The 9,248-nt window shown below is 38.9% G+C and overlaps 1 pseudogene; it reads right to left on the bottom strand.

Annotated features, from left to right (window-relative positions):
• Nucleotides 1-8,333: 8,333 nt before the first annotated feature.
• On the bottom strand, nt 8,334-8,945 carry LOC105490459 (non-histone chromosomal protein HMG-14 pseudogene; annotated as a pseudogene).
• Nucleotides 8,946-9,248: the final 303 nt, after the last annotated feature.

Genomic DNA, 9,248 nt, shown 5'->3' with positions numbered 1-9,248 from the left:
TCTGTTGATGGACATTTAGGTTGCTTCCAAATTTTGGCTATTGTGAACAGTGCTGCGACAAACATAGGAGTGCAGATATCTCTTTGATATACTGATTTCCTTTATTTGGGTATGTACCCAGAAGTGGGATTGCTGGGTCGTAGGGTAGCTCTATGTTTAGTTTTTTGAGGAACCTCCAACCTGTTCTCCACAGTGGATGTACAAATTTACATTTCAACCAAGAGTGTATGAGGGTTCCCTTTTCTCCACATTCTTGCCAGCATTTGTTATTAATGGCCTTTTGGATAAAAGCCATGATAACTGTGGTGAGATAATACTTCTTTGTAATTTTGATTCGCACTTCTCTGAGAATCAGTGAGTATCTTTTCATATGCCTGTTTGCCACTTGCAAATCTTCTTTTGAGAAATGCCTATTCAAATTATTTGCCCATTTTTAAAATCAAATTTTTAGATTTTTTCCCTATACAGTTGTTTGAACTCCTTATATATTCTCTAGTTATTGATTCCCTGCCAGATTAGTATTTTGCAAACATTTTCCTCCCATTCTGTGGGTTGTCCCTTCACTTTGTCGATAGTTTCTTTTGCTGTGCAGAAGCTTTTTAACTTGAAGTGATCCCATTTTTCAATTTTTGCTTTGGTTGCCTGTGCTTGTGGCATATTGCTCAATAAATTTTTGCCCAAATCAATGTCCTGCTGAGTTTCCCTAAAGTTTTCTTGTAGTATCATAGTTTGTGGTCTTAGATCTATGTTTTTAATCCATTTTGATTTGCTTTTTTTATATGATGAGAGATGGAGTCTTATTTCATTCTTCTGCATATGGATATTCAGTTTCCCAGCACCATGTGTTGAAGAGACTGTCTTTTCCCCAGTTTATGTTCTTGGTACCTTTGCCAAAAATGAGTTCACTGTAGCCGTGTGGATTTGTTCCTGGATTCTCTATTGTGTTGCATTAGTCTATGTGTCTGTTTTTATGTCAGTACCATGCAGTTTTGGTTACTATATCTCTGTAGTATGATTTGAAGTCAGGCAATGCAATTCTTCCAGTTTTATTCTTTTTTGCTTAGGATGGCTTTGGCTATTCTTGTTCTTTGGAAGTTCCATGTAAATTTTAGGATTGTGTTTTCTATTTCTGAGAAGAATGTCATTTGCATTTTGACAGATATTGCATTGAATCTGCAGATTACTTTGGGTAGTATGAACATTTTAACAATATTAAGTCTTCCAATCCATGAGCATGGAATATTTTTCTATTTTTGCATACTCTTCCATTTCTTGCATCAATGTTTTATAGATTCTGCCATAGAAATATTTCACTGTTTTGGTTAAGTTTATTCTTAGGTATTTTATTTTATATGTAGCTACTGTAAATGGCATTATTTTCTTAATTTCTTTTTCAGATTGTTCACTGTTCTCATATAGAAATGCTACTGATTTGTGTATGTTGATTTTGTATCCTACAACTTTACTGAATTTATCAGTCTTAATAATTTTTGGATGGAGTCTTCAGGTTTCTGAAAATATAAGACTATGTCATCTGCAAACAAGGCTAATTTGACTTCTTCCTTTCCAATTTGGATACGCTTTGTTTCTTTCTCTTGCCTAATTGCTCTAGATAAAATTCCAGTACTATGTTGAATAACAGTGGTGAACATGGGTATTTTTGTCATGTTCCAAATCTTATAGAAAAGACTTTCAGATTTTATCCGTTCAGTATGATACTTGCTGTGGATCTGTCATATGTGACTTTAATAAGTTGAAGTACATTCCTTGTGTACCCAGTCATTTGATACTTTTTATCATGAAAGGATGTTAAATTTTATCAAATTCTTTTTCAGTATCAATTGAAATGATTATATGCTTTTTGTCCTTCATTCTGTTGGTATGATGTATCACATTGATTTGTATATTTTGAACCATCCTTGTATCCCAGAAATAAATTGCACTTTTTGGTCATGATAAATGATTTTTTTTTTTTGCATCAGTATTGATTGGAGATATTGGCCTGTAGTTTTTCTTTTTTTGATGTGTCTTTGTTTTTTTGTTTTGTTTTGTTTTTGTTTTTGTTTTTTTCTTTATCAGGGTAATACTAGCCTTGTAGTATGAGTCTGGAAGTATTCATTCCTCCTCTATTTTGCAAAATTTTTCTCCCATTCTGTAGGTTGCCTGTTCACTCTGATGATAGTTTCTTTTGCAGTGTGGAAGCTCTTTAGTTTACTTAGATCCCACTTGTCAATTTTGCCTTTTGTTGCAATTTTTTTTTTTTTTGGTGTTTTAGTCATTAAGTGTTTGCTCATGCCTATGTGTTATGTCCTAAATGGTATTGCCTAGGTTTTCTTCTAGTGGTTTTTTTTTTGGTTGGGGTTTTACATCTAAGTCCTTAATCCATCTCGAGTTAATTTTTGTATAAGGTTTAAGGAAGGAGTCCAGTTTCCGTTTTCTGCATATGGCTAGCCAGTTTTCCCAGCACCATTTATTAAATAAGGAATCCTTTCCCAATTGCTTGTTTTTGTCAGGTTTGTTGAAGACCAGATGGTTATAGATGTGTGGTGTTACTTCTGAGGTCTGTCTTCTGTTTCATTGGTCTATATATCTGTTTTGGTACCAGTACCATGCTGTTTTCATTACTGTAGCCTTGTAGAATAGCTTCAAGTCAGATAGTGTGATGTCTTCAGCTTTGTTCTTTTTGTTTAGGATTGTCTTGGCTATAGGAGCTCTTTTTTCCTTTGTTGGTTCCACATGAAATTTAAAGTAGTTTTTTCTAATTCTGTGAAGAAAGTCAATGGTAGTTTAATGAGAACAGCATTGAATCTATAAATTACTTTGGGCAGTGTGGCCACTTTCACAATACTGATTCCTCCTACCCATGAGCATGGAATTTTTTTCCATTTGTTTGTGTCCTCTCTTATTTCCTTGAGCAGTGGCTTATATTTCCCCTTGAAGAGGGTTTTCACCTCCCTTGTAAGTTGTATTTTCAGGTATTTTATTCTCTTTGTAACAATTGTGAATGGGAGTTCACTCATGATTTGGCTCTCTGCTTGTCTATTGTTTGTATATAGAATTGCTTGTCATTTTTGCACATTGATTTTGTGTCCTGAAACTTTGTTGAAGTTGCTTATTAGCTTAAGGAGTTTTGGGGCTGAGACAACAGGGTTTTCTAAATACAAAATCATGTCATCTGCCAACAGGGACAATTTGACTTCCTCTCTTTCTATTTGAATAGTCTTTATTTCTTTCTCTGGCCTGATTGCCCTGGCCAGAACTTCCAATACTATGTTGAATAGGAGTGGTAAGAGAGGGCAACCTTGTCTTGTGCCAGTTTTCAATGGGAATGCTTTCAACTTTTGCCCATTCAGTATGATATTGGCTTATGGGTTTGTCATAAATAGCTCTTATTATTTTTAGATATGTTCCATCAATACCTAGCTTATTGAGAGTTTTTTAATTAAGCAATGTTGAATTTTATCGAAGGCCTTTCCTGCATCTGTTGAGATGATCATGTGTTTTTTGTCATTGGTTCTGTTTCTGTGATGGATTATGTTTATTAATTCACATATGTTGAACCAGCCTTGCATCCCAGGGATAAAGGCAACTTGATCATGGTGGATAAGCTTTTTGACGTGTTGCTGCATTCAATTTACCAGTATTTTATTCAGGATTTTCACATTGATGTTCATCAGGGATATTGGCTTGAAATTTTCCTTTTTTGTTGTTTCTCCGCCAGGTTTTGGTATCAGGATGATTCTGGCCTCATAAATGAGTTAGGGAGGAGTCCCTCCTTTTCAATTGTTTGGAGGAGTTTCAGAAGGAATGGTACTAGCTCCTCTTTGAACCTCTGGTAGAATTCAGCTGTGAATCTGTCTGGTCCTGGACTTTTTTTTTTTTTTTTTTTTGGTTGACAGACTATGAATTACTGCCTTAATTTCAGAACTTGTTATTGGTCGATTTAAGGTTCGGCTTCTTCCTGGTTTAGTCTTGGGAGGGTGTGTGTGTCCAGGAATTTGTCCATTTCGTCTAGATTTTCTAGCTTATTTGCATAGAGGTGTTTAAGTATTCTCTGATGATAGTTTGTATTTCTGTAAGATCAGTGGTGATATCCCATTTATCATTTTTTATTGTCTGTTTGATTCTTCTCTCTTTTCTTCTTTATTAGTTTAGCTAGTGGTCTATTTCTTTCATCTTTTTAAGAAACCAGCTTCTGGATTCATTGATGTTTTGAAGGGTTTTTTGTGTCTCGATGTCCTTCAGTTCCGCTGTGATTTTAGTTATTTCTTGTCTTCTTTTGAGTTTCTTTGTTCTTGTTTCTCCAGTTCTTTTAATTGTGATATTTGGGTGTTCTTTTCAGATCTTTCCCTCTTTCTGATATGGGCATTTAGTGCTATAAATTTCCCTCTAAACACTGCTTTAGCTATGTCCCAGAGATTCTGGTACCTTATGTCTTTGTTCTCATTGGTTTCAAAGAACTTATTTATTTCTGCTCTAATTTCGTTATTTACCCTGAAGTGTTTCAGGAGCAGATTGTTCAATTTCCATGTATTTGTGTGGTGTTGAGTGAGTTTCTTAATCCTGAGTTCTATTTAGATTGCACTGTGGTCTGAGAGACTGTTTGTTTTGATTTCTGTGTGTGTGTGTGTGTGTGTGTGTGTGTGTGTGTGTGTGTGTGTGTGGTTTTTTTTTTTCGTATTTGCTAATGAGTGTTTTCCTTCCAATTATGTGGTCGATTTTAGAATATGTGCTATGTGATCCTGAGAAGAATGTATATTTTGTTGATTTGGGCTGGAGAGTTCTGTAGATGTCTATAAGGTCTGCTTGGTCCAGGGCTGCGTTCAAGTCCTGAATATCCTTGTTAAATTTCTGTCTTGTTGATCTTCTAATATTGACAGTGGGGTGTTAAAATCTCCCCCTATTATTGTGTGGGAGTCTATGTCTCTTTGTGCATCTCTAAGAACTTGTTTCATGAATCTGGGTGCTCCCATATTGAGTGCATATATATTTAGGATAGTCAGCTCTTCTTGTTGCATTGATCCCTTTACCATTATGTATGACTTTCTTTGTCTTTTTAAATTTTTTTTGGGTTTAAAGCCTGTTTTGTCAGAGACTAGGATTGTGATCCCTGCCATTTTTGCTTTCCAATTGTGTGGTAAATACTCCTCCATCCATTTGTCTTTATCCTATGTGTGTCTTTGCACATGAGATGGGGCCCCGAATATAGCACACAGATGGTTCTTGACTCTTTACTCAATTTGTTAGTGTCTGTCTTCTAATTGGGACATTTAGCCAATTTACATTTAAGGTTAATATTGTTATGTGTCAATTTGATCCTGTCATCATGATGCTAGCTGGTTATTTTGCACATAGTTGATGCAGTTTCTTCATAGTGTCATTGGTCTTTATATTTTGGTGTGTTTTTGCTGTGGCTAGTACTGGTTTTTCCTTTCCATATTTAGTGCTTTCTTCAAGAGTTCTTGTAAGGCAGGCCTGTTGGTGACAAAATCCATCAGCATTTGCTTGCCTATAAAGGATTTTATTTCTCCTTTGCTTATGAAGCTTAGTTTGGCTGGATATGAAATTCTGGGTTGAAAATTTTTTCCTTTAAGAATGTTGCTTATTGGGCCCCATTCTATTCTGGCTTGTAGGGTTTCTGTAGAGAGATCCGCTATTGGTCTGATGGGCTTTCTCCCTTTGTAGGTAACCGGACCTTTCTGTATGGCTGCCCTGAACTTTTTTTCCTTCATTTCAACCTGGAAGAATCTGACAATTATGTGTCTTGGGGTTGCTCTTATCTAGGAGTATTTTAGTGGTGTTCTCTGTACTTCCTGAATTTGAATGTCGACCTGACTTGCTAGATTGAGGAAGTTCTCCTGGGTAATATACTGAAGTCTGTTTTCCAACTTGGTTCCATTCTCCCTGTCACTTTCAGGTACACCAATCAATCATATGTTCGGTCTTTTCACATAGTTTCATATTTCTTGTGGCTTTGTTCATTCTTTTATATTCTTTTTTCTCTAATCTTGTCTTATTTCAGTAAGTTGATCTTCAATCTCTGATACCCTTTCTTCTGCTTGATCAATTCAGCTGTTAATACTTGTGTATGCTTCACGAAGTTCTCGTGCTTTGTTTTTCAGCTCCATCAGTTCATTTATGTTCCTCTCTAAGCTGGTTATTCTAGTTAGCAGTTCCTGTAACCTTTTATCAAGGTTCTTAGCTTCCTTGCATTGGGTTAGAACATGCTTCTTAAGGTCAGAGGAGATTATTACCCACCTTCTGAAGCCTACTTCTGTCAATTCATCAATCTCATTCTCCATCTAGCTTTGTGCCCTTGCTGGAAAGAAGTTGCAATCATTTGGAGGAAAAGAAGTATTCTGGTTTTTGGAATTTTCAGCATTTTTGCACTGGTTTTTCTACATCTTTGCAGATTTACGTACCTTTGATCTTTGAGGCAGATGACCTTTGGATGGGGGTTTTGTGTGGAAGTCCTTTATGTTGATGTTGATGTTTTTGCTTTCTGTTGTTAGTTTTTCTTTTAACAGTCAGGCCCCTCTTCTGCAGGTCTGCTGCAGTTTGCTGGAGGGCCACTCCAAACCCTGTTCACCTGGGTGTCACCAGTGGAGGCTGTAGAACAGCAAAGATTGCTGCCTGCTCCTTCCTCTGGAAGCTTCATCCCAGAGGGGCACCAGCCTGATGCTAGCTAGAGCTCTGCTGTATGAAGTATAAGGCACGGGGGTCAGGGATGCACTTGAGGAGTCAGTCTGCCCTTAACAGACCTTGAGCACTGTGCTGGGAGAATCCCTCTGGACAGGATCAGCTGCTCTCTTCAGAGCCAGCAGGCAGAAATATTAAAATGTACTAAAGCTGCTCCCACAGCCACACCTGCCCCCAGGTGCTCTGTTTCAGGGAGATGGGGGTTTAGTCTGTGAGCCCCCTGACTGGGGCTGTTACCTTTCCTTCAGAGATGCCCTGCTTAGTGAGGAGAAATCCAGAGAAGCAGTCTGGCCACAGCTGCTTTGCTGTGCTGTGGTGAATTTGCCCAGTCCACACCTCCCAGCCTCCTTAGCACTATCAGGGGAAAACCACCTACTCAAGCCTCAGTAATGGTGGATGCCCCTCACCTCACCAAGCTCCAGTGTCCCAGGATGAATTCAGACTGCTGTGCTGGCAGCAAGAATTTCAAGCCAGTGGATCTTAGCTTGCTGGGGATGGGATCTGTGGGGATGGGATCCGCTGAGCTATACCACTTGGTTCCCTGGCTTCAGCCCCCTTTTCAGGAGAGTGAACGGTTCTGTCTCACTGGGGTTCCAGGCACCACTGGGGTATGAAAAAAACTCCTGCAGCTAGCTTGGCATCTGCCCAAACAGCTGCCCAGTTCTGTGCTTGAAACCCAGGACCCTGGTGGTGTCAGCACATGAGGAAATCTTCTGATCTGCAGATTGCAAAAACTGTGAGAAAAGCATAGTAACCCAGCTGGGTAGCACAGTCCCTCAGGGCTTCCCTTGGATGGGGGAGGGAGGTCCCCCAGCTTCTTATACTTCCCGAGTGAAGCAACACCCCACCCTGCTTCTGCTTGCCCTCTGTGGGTTGGACCCACTGCATAACCAGTCCAAATGAGATAAACTGGGTACCTTAGTTGGAAATACAGAAATCACCCTCCTTCTCTGTTGATCTCATTGGGAGCTGCAGACCAGAGCTGTTGCTATTTGGCCATCTTGGCCCCTCCCAATATGAAGGCTTTGCTTGGCACTCATTCTCTCCCCTGCTGCCCCGTGAAGAGGTGCCTTCTGCCATCATTGTAAGTTTCCTGAGATTTCCCCAGTGATGTGAAACTGTGAGCTGATTAAACCTCTTTTCTTTTTTTTTTTTCATAGTTGAGATTTTATTGGTTGAGGATCAGTACAGACATTTCAATTTGTACACAATTCTTAACATACGTAACGAAATTCTAAAAAGCCATGTATTGTAATTCTTTTTTAAAGTTATTCCAGTGACTTTCCAGCTTAAAATTTGGAAGCAAATTTTCCTTAAGAGGCTATCAAGTACCACTATCTTCACATGTTGCTCAGCTGTTACATATGGCCCACCAGTTCACAACTGAATAGCTGGTACACTACATATTCAAATTTGTAATCTTTCACAGCACGGTAACAAAGTTATTAGGAAAACAGGACTACCACAACCAAAGATGTTACAGAGTGCACACAATTCCGACAGGGAGCACCATGATCAAGCAGTGGTTTTCTTTAGGAAACAATTCTACTAAAAAACAACATGAGAATAGAATTTAAAATGTTCAAGACATTAAATGCAGGACTGACTCCATATTGCCATTTAATATGCTTTGTATTATAGGATATAAAAACTAACCCCCCATCTATGGAATGTTAAGCTGACACCCGAGACAGTCAAAGCCTCCCATAATTCAATATCCCATACTATTTTCTGGTTGTACCAAAAAATAAACAACCAGCAAATGATTTTACCTCTTAAAAAAAGCATTTACACTTAAAAAATGGGATGAGGTGGGATTCCCTCCTTCTTAAAAATGTTTGTAGAGTTACTAAAAAACTTGCATTTACAAAATAGTTGATAAAAGTATTCCTCTGGATCGTACAAGAAGGGAGACAGGGACCACTGGTAAGACATGGTATATGGTATTAATCAGACTTGGCTTCTTTCTCTCCTGCTTCATCAGAGGCTGGACTCTCCTCAGTTTTCGTTTCCCCATTTTCTGCAGGTAAATCTTTAGTTTCTTGGTTAGCCACTTCGACCTGTTTTCCCTTTGCTCCCCTTTTCCCTTTTGTTTGCACATTATTGTCTGAAGATTTATCCTTCGCTGCTGCCTTTTTCAGCTTTGCTTCCACTTTTGCAGGAGGTTTAGCTGACAACCTTGCCCATCTCCTCTTGGGCTCTTCCTTGGCGGCCCCTTTGGTGGAGCTGACCTTCCTCTTGGGCATCCTGGCGGCGAGGAAGGCGCATGCCGGGTGCCTGCCGGCCGAGGCGGGCTGAGAGCCTTCGCGAAACTGGGCTGCCTGGCCACTGCCACTCCTCCCGCCGCCCTAGCTGCGGAAACCCACTAAACCTCTTTTCTTTATAAATTACCCAGTTACGGGTATTTCTTCATAGCAGCATGAGAACAGAATAACACATTTTCTTTGGATTAAATCTGCTTGGTGTTCTATAACCTTCCTTTATTTGGATATTGATATATCTCTCTAGGTTTGGGAAGTTCTCTGTTATTATCCCTTTGAATAAACTTT

Source organism: Macaca nemestrina, chromosome X (genome assembly GCF_043159975.1).
Source record: "Macaca nemestrina isolate mMacNem1 chromosome X, mMacNem.hap1, whole genome shotgun sequence".
Taxonomy (NCBI): Eukaryota; Metazoa; Chordata; class Mammalia; order Primates; family Cercopithecidae; genus Macaca; species Macaca nemestrina.
Note: the sequence above shows the minus strand (reverse complement) of the source record. Positions and strands in the feature narration are given on the sequence as shown.